Source organism: Moschus berezovskii, chromosome 7 (genome assembly GCF_049115385.1).
Source record: "Moschus berezovskii isolate FMDL1 chromosome 7, NW_MosBer_1.0, whole genome shotgun sequence".
Taxonomy (NCBI): Eukaryota; Metazoa; Chordata; class Mammalia; order Artiodactyla; family Moschidae; genus Moschus; species Moschus berezovskii.
Window position 1 is genome coordinate 106,975,684 of NC_142466.1, and position 12,156 is coordinate 106,987,839.

The 12,156-nt window shown below is 43.3% G+C and overlaps 1 protein-coding gene across 7 annotated transcripts in view; it reads left to right on the top strand.

Annotated features, from left to right (window-relative positions):
- PALM2AKAP2 (PALM2 and AKAP2 fusion) overlaps positions 1–12,156 on the top strand; it is a 382,216-nt gene that overhangs the window by 352,230 nt on the left and 17,830 nt on the right. The window lies entirely within an intron of this gene.

Here is a 12,156-nt window from a genome sequence, read left to right on the forward strand (position 1 = left end):
CGCAAGAGTCGGACACAACTTAGAGCTGTCTTCTTTTCTTCTTCTTCCAGACCTTAATCCCATCTTGATTCCTTAATCAAGATCAAATCTATAATGACACAAGTTAACTCTTTCCATATTAACCTTTAAATTTTGAAACAATCTCGAAGCTAAAGAAAAGCCCCCTAGTGAAGTACCAATATCTTTTTTATTCAGAAATATTTAAGAGTAAGCTGCCAACATGATGCTCGATCACCCCCAGTTTTGCAGAATGTCCCTCAGTTTGGGTTTGTCAGATAGTGTCACCTGATTATGTTCAGGTTATGCATCTTTGGTAGGAATACCACAGAGCTGATGCTTATTCTTCTCACAGTATTCAGTCAGGTAGGACATTGTGTCAGTTTGTCCCATTCCAGGGGCAGATGTTAACTTTTTTCACTTGATACTAATTTTGATGGCTTCTACACAGGCTTCTACACAGTTAAGTTGCTTTTTCTTTTTGTGATTATCAAGTATTCTGTGGGGAAATACTTTGGTGCTATGTTTGTAATCTTCATCCCTCTCCATAATAGATGGGCTCATGGATTCCTGTTATATTTAGTAGGTTGTAATCCATTTGTTATTATTTTTATCCTTAATTACTCAAATACAGTTCACGGGAGCCCTTTCAAGCTAACTTGGGTGTCCTTTTGACATGTCTCCATTATTCTTTGGGCATATCTTTCCTTTCAAGCTAACTTCGGGGTCCTTTTGACATGTCTCCATTATTCTTGGGGCATATCTTTGCTTTCTGATGCTGCAAAATATTCCAGTCTCATTTTATACGTTCCTCACCCTGAAATCAGCCCTTTCAATAAAGGGCGCTAGTTCTTGTTAGTGGAGAATGGTGGTATTTTTGGTGGTTTTTAGAAACCAAGATCTGGGTGCTTGGTGTACTTACTGCTATTAGATAGGCACTGCTCCCGGGCACTCTCGATGGTCAGAATTCTGTCTATTGATTTATCAATTAATTGATCTATCTACCTACCTACTTACTGAAAACCATGACCTCACCCTGATACCTTTAATTTTAATCTAATTCCACATGGTTCATTTTCTGTCTTTGCAGATTTGTAACCTTCTCCTTGACAAGATACCTGGTTCCTGTTCTCCTTCATATATTTATTATTTGGTCAGTTCCCCCCTGTGGAACCAATCTACTGTTTTCCTCACCAAACATGGACTCCAGCGTCACTTTTTAGGTAGCCACTGCTGTCCCCTGCACGTTCCTCACCCATCTTGGACTCCAGCCCCCTATATGGGGTCACCCGTCTCCCTGCCCACCTTGCTCTGGCTCCCACACACCACGCTGGGCCACTGTGGCTCCTCTCCCACTCCTTGCAGAAACCTGTCTCAGCCAGCCCCACCTGATGGCTTTTGGACTAAATTGTTCAGGAAGGAAAGGGGAGGGAGCAGGAGGAGGAACAGCATGGTGACTGTCCTGATACGCTTTCTCGTTCCTCCCAGTTACAGGGTAGTAGGCAACTGAGGGGTGAGTGGGACAAAGAAGGCTTCCGGGGGGTCTTCGGTCTCTGCTTGGTGGTGACTTGCCGGCTTTCCCTCAAGGCCCTTACTTGTCAGGTTCACTTCAAATTCTTGTGCTCTGGCTTGGCACAGAGATGGCAGTTGGGCATTCTATATGGTATCCTGGAAAAAGCTTTGGTACCACTTGAATTCAGCCCAGTCTGGGGAGCCTACCATCCCAAGAGTGTGATTGCCAAGGACCTCCATCAGAGCCTGCAGTCTCACCAATGCAGGAAGTTTTTGCAGGCATCTCGGCAACTTCTGCTCACATGGCAGGCAGATTCCGTGGCTCTCTGATCACTTAACAGCTGTTCCACTTACCTAGAACCTTCTCTGCATTGCATATGCTCAGTGGCATTTTCAATTTTCTCCTCTCCACCTCTTAACTGAACCCCTTACCATATTGCTTCCATATTTTTCTAGCACACAAAAATGAAGACATTTCAGCACTTCCCTGACCTGCTGTGGTTTGTCAGGCTTCCCGCCAGACTTGAAACAAGACAGAATCCTAATGTGTGCCCCCTGCAGCCCCATATTGATTTCCCTGTACTGCCCCCTATGCTAATGTTAATCTTCTCCCCTCCATGCTAATGTTAATCTCCTCCCCCCATATTCCATCTCCGCAGGGTTGATTCCTGCTCCTTTAGTAAGATGGTAATTCATCCCTGCAAGGCTGCTTGGGTCTGATTGTCACACTGAGCACAGTCATGATAATGACCTGTTTTGCAGCTCATTTCTTCATGTTTATCTCTAGAATATTGAAAGTAGATGGCAGGACTTCCCAGAATTACAGCATGGATTGAAAGAAACTGAATGCAAAAGGCGATTTTTTTCTGTCCATGCCTGGAAATGTTTAGATTACTGTTTGGCCAGCCAGCTTCTTAATTCGTGATCAGGACGGAGGCTGACACATCACTTTGAGCCGCCAAACTGGACCATTCATGGTCAGGATCAGAACTGTTGGCTCCAGTTTTGGTTTTGTGAATGGAGATGTTGCTGAGTCCCTACTCTACTACTCTTACGTTTCATGCCATTAGGGTGATTCAGCCCGTTCATTGTGTGACTCATAGTGACAATTTGATATTAAGTGATGAAAAATACACTTTTTAACATCTCCTATAGTAGATATTATGCTGGTGACATGTTGGAATCCTAAAATCTTAAGGCAAGTAAAATTCACTGAGAGCCAAAATGTGATAAGGAAAGAGAAGTGCTTTCCAAATATTGACAGGGTGTTGAAAAGATACTTGTTATTACATTTGGTTCTCTTCCCTTTTGAGACTGGAAGATGATGGGATTCTGTTTTCAAAAGTATGTAATCGTTTTCAAAGACGAATTATTAGGAGAAATTTTATGGGAATTTAATATCATTGGTTCTTATGTGATTTTTTAATTTAAAGCTTTCTTTTTTTTTTTTTTTAACGTGGACCATTTTTTAAGTCTTTTGAATTTGTTACAATATCGTTTCTGTGTTGGGGGTGAGGGGAGGGTTGGCCATGAGGCCTATAGAATCTAGCTCCTCAACCAGAGATGGAGCTCCCACTCCCTTGATTGGAAGTTCAAGTCTTAACCACTGGACTGCTAGGAAAGTCCCTCTTACGTGATTTTTAAAGGAAGAAGAGTTTAAATAGGGTTTGTGTGGCATTTGTTCATACAGAAATGAAAAGGGCAAATGAAGTCCCCACCCTCAGGGAACTTGGTTCAGTAGTAGAAGCATCCAGCGAAGATAGCCGTTTTATCACAGAGAAGCGTGGAGACCTGTGCTAGCGTGGGGCAAGGAAGGCCACCTTAAAGGGAGGGTGGTGACAGTCTCCCTTTCTCTCGGAGCTGTCATCTCAGCTTTGAACTGAAGGCGTGGAAGTTTTGTTCAGGGAATGGGAGAGGATATTCCAGTCACAAGAAAAGGCCCTTAGAGAGGCCCCAAAGGAAGAGCACATTTGAGATGCTTAAATAAAGTTAGGGCGGGTTAAAGGAAGAGATATAAAACAAAACAAAAGAAAGTTGATTTGGAGCCAGACAGTGAAGAGCTATGTGATTCATGTTAAAAGTTTTAGATTTTACACTTTATCCTGTGGTCAGTGGGAAGCCAGGGAGGATTTTTCAAAGGGGTGATTATCTCCGCACCGCTAAAGCTCTCCAGCCTTCATCCGGGAATTGATGGATTTTAAAAGTCATTCCGCTTTCCTGAGTCTGTCCCACTGACTTCTTTTCTACGTAGGTCTAAAGGCCTGCCCCCATTTTGACAAGTGCCCTGGGTTATGAGAGAAGCCATGCTCCTGAGATGTGGGATGGTACTTAGAGAATAAAGGAAGCTCTTCAGCAGGTACTCAAGCCTGATATGAAGGTGTAACCCCCACACCACCGTAAAACACCCTTGAGGAATGAGTTTGGGAGGGAAACCCAAACATTTTACTCAAATTACAATCACGACCTTTTCAAAAGGTCTTTTCATAGGAAGGGTGTCAACAGATAGTTCTCTCTTTAGGGCTGTGTCTATTATTAGATATCCTGGTTTCACTTCCCAGTTCTTGGCAGGCCAGAGAAACCCAGTTAGTTAGGTGATGATTAGCATAGTTTTTTGAACTAGTTTGCATTTTCATGCCAGGTGTTGAATTGATTTACCAAATCAGATAGTTTGCCTAGTGGGATATTCTGGATAGCAGTCAAGGCAAAGATATAAATATTGAGTCCCATAAGTTATCTGTTGAGATCTTTTAACCTGTGGAAAGATGTAATAGTTATACATCTTATAAGATTTCCAAGGGTTTTTGACTTCAGTGGTCAGTTTGAATTAAGATTTCATGTGTGATTATCATTATATTATTATAAAGTTTTTGGACTGGGTATTTTCCTTTTCCCTTCATTATCTTCCACTGTCACAAAGAAAAAGTCCTAGGTAGAAAAAAAATATTTATATCGGCACAATATTCATGCAGCAGAGCTTGGTGGCCTTGTTCCACGATAAATAGAGCTGGATTAGGTTGAGTCTCAGTTGCTGTTCAGTTGCGAAGTCACGTCTCTTTGCAACTCCATGGACTACAGTGCTTCAGGCTTCCCTGTCCATCACTGTCTCCTGGAGTTACTCAGATTCATGTCCATTGGGTTGGTGATGCTATCTAACTGTCTCATCCTCTGCCGCCCTCTCTTCTTCTGCTCCCAATCTTTCCCAGCATGAGTCTTTTCTAATGAGTTGACTCTAGACATCAGGTGGCCAGAGTATTGGAGCTTCAGCATCAGTCCTTCCACTGAATATTCAGGGTTGATTTCCTTTAGGATTGACTCATTTGATCTCCTTGTATGAGTCTCACTTGAGATGCCCCCAGTCCTCCACAGAGTAGAAGACCTTGTGTGGGTGACTGATGGAAGTATTCCCTCCCAGGTCCAGCTAAGAGAGGGCTGTTGACAGAGGTCCTTCAGGAGTGCCTAGTATTTCCCTGTCCTGCTGGCAGGTACAAATTGTGCCACTTGCAGGGGCCCAGCTGACTGTGTAAAGGTTCTTTGTTTTGTTTTGTTTTACAATTGTGTTTATTTGACCATGCCGCAAGGCATATGGGATCTTTACTCCCCAACCAGGGATCAAACCCATGTCCCCTGCAGTGTAAGTGCCTTAACCACTGTACTTCCAGGGAAGTCCTTGTGTAAAGGTTCTTGTGTAAAGGGACTAACATCATCCACGTCAGCCATCTAGCCTGGCTGCTCTTGTGAGTTTCTCCTGAACGTTTATGCCCAGGAGGTAACTCAGTCATTCACTCTAGAGAGAGGCTCATTGCCTGATAGGAATCTGTTTCTTAATCTGAGGATGAGTGGGAATAAGTCTTCACTCCATTGCCTGAACACTTCTGGCAAAGTGGGGCCAGAGCTGACCAAATTCATTTACTAGTGTTCGTTGAACACCATGTCTGCTCTCTGCTTTTGTTCTCTTTTGCTTTTTAAGATAAGATTGTTCCTTCTGCCTTGAACCAGAAACTCCTTGTGTTTTTCGTATCTGAACCCAGCAAATAGGTTCATTAAAAAAAAAGAAAGTTTAGATCAAAATAGTGTTTGGCAAGGGATGAAGGTATGCAATGAAATCAGGACTTCTCAAGTTACAGAATTCAAAGTTCTTTTTGGACATTGCCTTCAGTGGTTTGAAAAGGCCACTGCCATGGTTAAACCCATCAGCCTCACTTCTGAGAAGGTATAGACTCTGCTCTTTCTTCTGTGACAAGCCTATGGTTATGGCTTCTGGATCGTAGAACTTTGGGAAAGAACAACACTTCCCACCACTCCCTTCTGCAACAGGTTCTCCTGTCACCGCTGATTGTGCTGGGTCTCCTGGTATACCCAGGGTTGTCTGGGTTGTCCCCTGCCTTGCTGGGGACACCACGTGGTGGTCCTTTTCCTGAGTCTGGCTACTCTGTGCTCCAAGTTAGGAGAGCTGCTTCTAAAAATTCACATGCAAATCAATATACAGTCATGAGCTGAGAATGAAGAGATGAATCGAAGGACCTAATTCTTGTAAAATTCCTGCTGTAATGCCTCATGAGAAATGTGAGCTAGATTTCATCTAAGCCAGGCCTGGGAGCAAGCTAGCTGTCTCGATGGTTGGCGTTTAAGGGCAGGATATGACAGTCTCGTACTAACTGTGGCGACTTGCCATGTGCTTCCCTAGGAAGACTGGTATTTCAGATCCAGCTCATCTTTGTGAATAAACTACTTGTTACTTACAGGGTGGAGGACCAGGGGCGGTCATGGGAAGTGTGTGCAGGACAGGCCATTAGAGCCCTGGGGAATACATCCAGATCACCTGTAATGGTATTTTATTTCTCACAGCCTTGGTAAACATCAGAGGTTTCCCCAAAATTTGTATGCATGTGACATCACAGTGTTCTCAGTCCATCTTTTATTTCTCATTACTCAAATATAAATTCATACTAAAGATGGGCAAGGAGAATTATGTGCTTAAATGTGACAGTCGTTTCTCTGGATTCATCTCTTAACGTTTAGATCCTGATTCCACTTCTTGTTAGCTGTGTAACTTACTTCACCTCTCTAAATCTCAGTTTCTTCACCAGTAAAATGGGAATAAAATAGCATCAGCCTCATTAATAAGTTAATAGTGCACAAAAGGCTTCCCGTTAGGGTTATTATTATTGTTGTTGTCATTGCAGTTTTTGTTATGTTTTAGGAAAAGACTTAGAAAACTTTTAGCAGAGTTACTCGAGTTATTCAGTAGCTACTGGGAGCCTGACATAAATGGCACAGCATGCTTTATAAAATTGCTTTCTCGTCCTGAGAAGTATTCGTTACTTCCTTAGGATTAGTTTCTCTCATAACATCTGAATTCACAATTAGCTTTCAGTAGTCACCTGTGATTTCAAAAAACAACGGCCATTATTAAGCATGTTGGGTGAGAATGAAATTACAAATCACCATGAAAATGTTTTCTTTTAGGGGGTGGGGGTGATCTTCTTCATGGAGCCAGGTTTATCATGTTGGTAGAAATGTGTTTAACCAAAAGATCTTGGTCCAGGAATCACTGCTGCTGCTGCTAAGTTGCTTCAGTCGTGTCCGACTCTGTGCGACCCCATAGACGGCAGCCCACCAGGTTCCGCCATCCCTGGGATTCTCCAGGCAAGAACACTGGAGTGGGTTGCCATTTCCGTGATTTTCATTCTTACTAGTTTAGTTAAATTTTTTTCTTTTTCTTTTTTTTTTTGTCTTAAACTATATTGCCCTGGAGATGGGAAACTCTTTCCTTCTCCAGTTTTCATTTTCGAGCTCTGTTCAGAGAAATGACAACTCATCCCAACTCATCCCTCCTTACCTTGAATAGTAATATTTGGAAGTTTCTGAGACTTGTGTCAGCAGGTCGGGATATTTCTCATTTCTGAGCTAGACTTATAGTCTGAAGATTCATATCATCGCATTCTCCCACTCCTGGGGCCTTCGAAGGAGGAGATGAAAGGAGCAAAGGTGTGTGGGTCACAGCTGGAACCATGCAAGCCCATGGGATCCAACAGGCAGGATATTTTCTTGTACTGGAGGAAATGGGATTGAAAAACGTAAGTCTGGACTCCTTTCTTTCTGATGATCTGTGAGTCGTTAGATGTTTGCAAGGGCACCCCAAGGCTCTGTGAAGAAAGGAGATCATTGGAGGAGACTTGGGCCAAGGCATGTTATTTGGTGGGCGTCTTTGTTCGGTTTGGTTTTTAAATAAGAGTGGGTGATGGCTTTCTTTGTAGAAACAAAGGATCTTTGTAGAAACAAAAGATCTTTGATTTTTAAGACGTCAGATGCCATGTATATAGAATATAATACCATAATGCTAATGTTTGACCAAAATAATTTTCTAAACTTTAGGAATCCACCCTCTTGGCTTCATAGAAGAGGGAGGGTGTGGGCCATCAGGAAAGGCAGCACCTGTGTACCCAGGACATGCAGCCTCCACTCTGGTTCCCTTGAGTGGGAGGAACTGTGGGGTTTTCTCTCTTCTCCCATCAGCACAGGGAAATCCATCTTGTTTGGAAAAGCCAGAAGTGAGTCAAGGCATGGCTCACTTTGTCTGGACGAGAAAGTGTCTCAACTATTTATAATAAACAGGAAATATAAATTCATGGTTCCTGGTTTTTTTCTTCCACCCATCATGGGAGATGGCATTTACGAATTGGGAGTGAAATTCTGATGCCCCCTCTGCTCCTCAGTCTGCCTCCCACGTCACACAGACAAGACCAGTGCTTCTCTGAGGCCTCCAGGAGGGGTTAGCCCAGGGGTACCCCTGGGGCTGTGCTGTCTGGTGAGATGAGAGAGTCTGGATCTGCTTAGTTCATGAAGGTTAAAGTCTCAACTTTATCTACTCTTCTTAGCATGGAAAAAAAATTCCGGCTTGTTGTATAATTTAAAATTAATTCATGCTTAATTGCAGGAAAAAATTGGAGAACAAAGGATAAAGGTAAAAGTGATTTGTAATACTAACCACTACCTGTCTAATCATTCTCCTGCACTTACGTGCATGGAAGATAACATTAGGTTTATATGTGTGTTAGTCTTCTATTGCTGTAGCGAATCACAAACATAGTGACTTAACAGGGCTTCCCAGGTAGCACTAGTGGTAAAGAATCCACCTGCCAATGCTGGAGATGCAAGAGGTGGTTTTCAGTCCCTGGGTCTGGAAGATACCCTGGAGTAGGAAATAGCAACCTGCTCCAGTATTCTTGCCTGGAGAATTCCATGGACAGAGGAGTTTGGCAGGCTGCTGTCCATGGGGCCACAGAGAGTCAGACATGACCAAGCACAGCACAGCACATAGTGACTTCATACACATTTATTATCTCATAGTTCTCAAGGTCATAAATCTGAAATGTGTCAGCTGTGGACTGAATTTTGCCCCCCTCAAGTTATTGAGGGCCTAAATCCTGATGTGATGGTAGTTGGAGACAGGGCCCTTGTGAATAATTAGAGTTAGATGAGGTCGTGAGGGTGAGGCCACTCATGATGGTATTAGTGCCCTTATACAGAAGGGCCAGAGAGCCCCTTCTCTGTGATGTGTGGTCACGGCAGGAAGGTTAGCCATCTGCACGATAGGAGGGATACTGTCACTGGAACCTGAGCATGCTGGTACCCATGCTGATCTCACGTCCAGCCTCCAAAAGGATGAGAAAATCATTTCTGCTGTTAAAGCCACAAAATCTGTGGTATTATGTTTTAGCATTTCAAACAGATTAAAATATGGTCATTTTGGGGAACAGTCAAGATGTCGGTGGGGCGGTGTTCCTTCTGGAGACTCTTAGGGAGGACCATTTCCCTCCCTTTTCCAGTTCTGCAGGCTGCCTGCATTCCTTGGCTTGTGACCTCTTCCTTCATCTTCAAAGCCAACTGCATACCATCTTCACAGCTCACTCTCTGATCCTCCTCCATCTCTTTTATGAGGACCCTTGTGATTACATCTTGCCAAACCGGATAATCTAGAATAGTCTTCCCATCTCACAGTCCTTAACTTAATCACAGCTTCAAAGTCCTTTTGCCACGTAAAGTAATATATTCACAAGTTTGGGAACTTAAGACTTGGATATGCTTGTGGAAGCCTTTATTCTGCCCACCATAGACTGCTCATCTTACCCCGGTTTAGTTTTTACTATGTGTCATGTGTGCACTTTTTTTTCAACGTTTACACAGCTAATAAGTAATGAGCTAGGGTTTAAACCAGGCAGTCCAGCTCTAGAGCCTGCACACGTAAACCCCTGCAATATTTCTGCTTTTGGAATCCCTTTTTTCTCTTAATGCATTTTGAGTATTCTTCCCATTGACTGTAACTATTCCTTTAAATTTGAGAGACTAAACATGATTTATTATGGCTAAATAATACACCAACATCTGGATATGCCATAACTAATTTAACCCTTGTCCCGTAGTCAGATGCTTTTGTTGTTCCACATATGTAATTATAAACAAGGAAACAAACAGTAATAAAAGTTCTTATACATAAGCTTTGTGTCCATACTTAATTATTAGCTGAACTTGTGCCTACAATTGGTGGTTAATGGTTAACTAGTATATAATGGTCATTTCCCAAACTGTTTTCCTTGAGATGTTAATAGGGATTCTATGAAATGAGGTTCTCTAATTAGATAAATTTGAGAAGTGCTATACACCCATCCTTAAACTAGAGATTCACAATCATATTAGCACTAAAACTTCGGAGAAGTCCTCTGGTAAAGAAAAATCTGTCTTGTTTTATCTTTAAAACTTTCTTTAGTTGAGTATGTCTCAAATTTATTTGACCAATGACTGTTTGCAGCATTGAGTACTGCCTTACAGAGCTAAGGTAATAGGTCATGATTTTAGAAACACAGCTTTGGCATCATCCTGCCAAGTGAAGCTGCCTATCCTCAGACACCTTTAAATGCTTAAATCTAAAATTACTCTAGATGGAATAGTTTGGACAGAATCATGTGTATGATGTAAACTTGAGACCATTTTCTACCCTCCACTCTGAATTGAAATCTAGCTTTGTTCTTTTGGTTCCTATGTCAGTCGTAAAACTCACATTACCCCTGCTCTGTAAATGTCAGGTACCACCTCTTGGCCAAGACCAACACAGGTCTGCCCTGAGGTCTACATGTCACCCCAGGGATACTAACTGGGCTCCTTTAACAGAAATGTTTTGCAGAGTATTCTTCCCAGGTAAGAAACTAGATAGCAGGATGTTTATCATTCAAATAGAGGCCACTACTGTCAACTGTTCAGTCCTTCTGCAGTTGAACAGACTGAGAACAAGTTTTGTTGAGACAAGTGGAGATGGAACCTGAGGGTAGTAGAATCTGGGTACTTGCCAGCAAACACCAGAGATAACCATCACTGTTTGAAGATTCTGATGGGTTGTATCCTAACGGCCAAGGAATTTCAAGAGGCCTTCCAGGGCTGTAGACAAGGATGAGAGAGACTTCTCAGGCCTGTACCACAAATTACTTGCATCACTTGTTTACTTGTTTGTGCATGAGGCCCAAACGGTGGTGTCTGCAGCTTCTACTACTGTGGGATGAGCATGAGACAATTTCCACCATCCTGCTGCTGCTGCTGCTGCTAAGTCACTTCAGTCGTGTCCGACTCTGTGTGACCCCATAGACGGAAGCCCACCAGGCTCCCCCGTCCCTGGGATTCTCCAGGCAAGAACACTGGAGTGGGTTGCCATTTCCTTCTCCAATGTGTGAAAGTGGAAAGTGAAAAGTGAAAGTGAAGTCGCTCAGTCGTGTCCGACCCTTAGCGACCCCACAGACTACAGCCTACCAGGCTCCTCCATCCATGGGATTTTCCAGGCAATAGTACTGGAGTGGCTTGCCATTGCCTTCTCCATCCTGACCAAGGGGAAAAAGGACTTCCCTGGTGGCTCAGTGGTAAAGAATCTCCCTGCCAGTGCAGGAGACATGGGTTCGATCCCTGGTCTGGGAAGATCCCCTGAAGGAAATGGCAAACCATTGTAGTATTGTTGCCTGGAGAACCCCATGAACCAGAGGAGCCTGGTTTACTACAGTCCATGGGGTCCCAAAGAGTCGGACGTGACTTAGCAACTGAACAGCAACAACAAATAAAGAGGAAAACTTCATTGGGCTGCAAACTAGGTTTTTGATGACCTGTGTGATTCCTAAGATGGTGTGAGAATTCCAGGCTTACTTGGAACCATACTGGAGGCAGGGTGGTTGGAGATCACAGCAGAGAAGCCCCACCAAGCTGACTTCCCCCAGTATCAACCAGACCAGAGGTCTGGGGGTAGGGTGCAGTGTTTCCTTTCTCTGGGGACCTGTGACTGCTTCTCCTGAGGCTCAGACGTGAGCTTGGTTATCTGAAACCTGTTCTCCTCCAGACGTCCCAGCCACCCACTCTGGAAGCTGCCCCTGCAGACCTGCTAAGGCGGTCTTTGGTTCCTGTTACCCATGTGACCTCTAGTGGTTGGAACTGGTAAAACTAGCTTCAGGGATTGATTTGCTGGAATACTAAGAAATAAACAGGAAATGGCTTTAATGTTTAATAGCCGACCACTTCTCTGTAGTAACTTTTCACCTTCTGCAATTCTCTTTCAGCACACACCCAATTATATAGTTTAGCAACAATCAACACAATTTGGGTTCCAGACCTAAC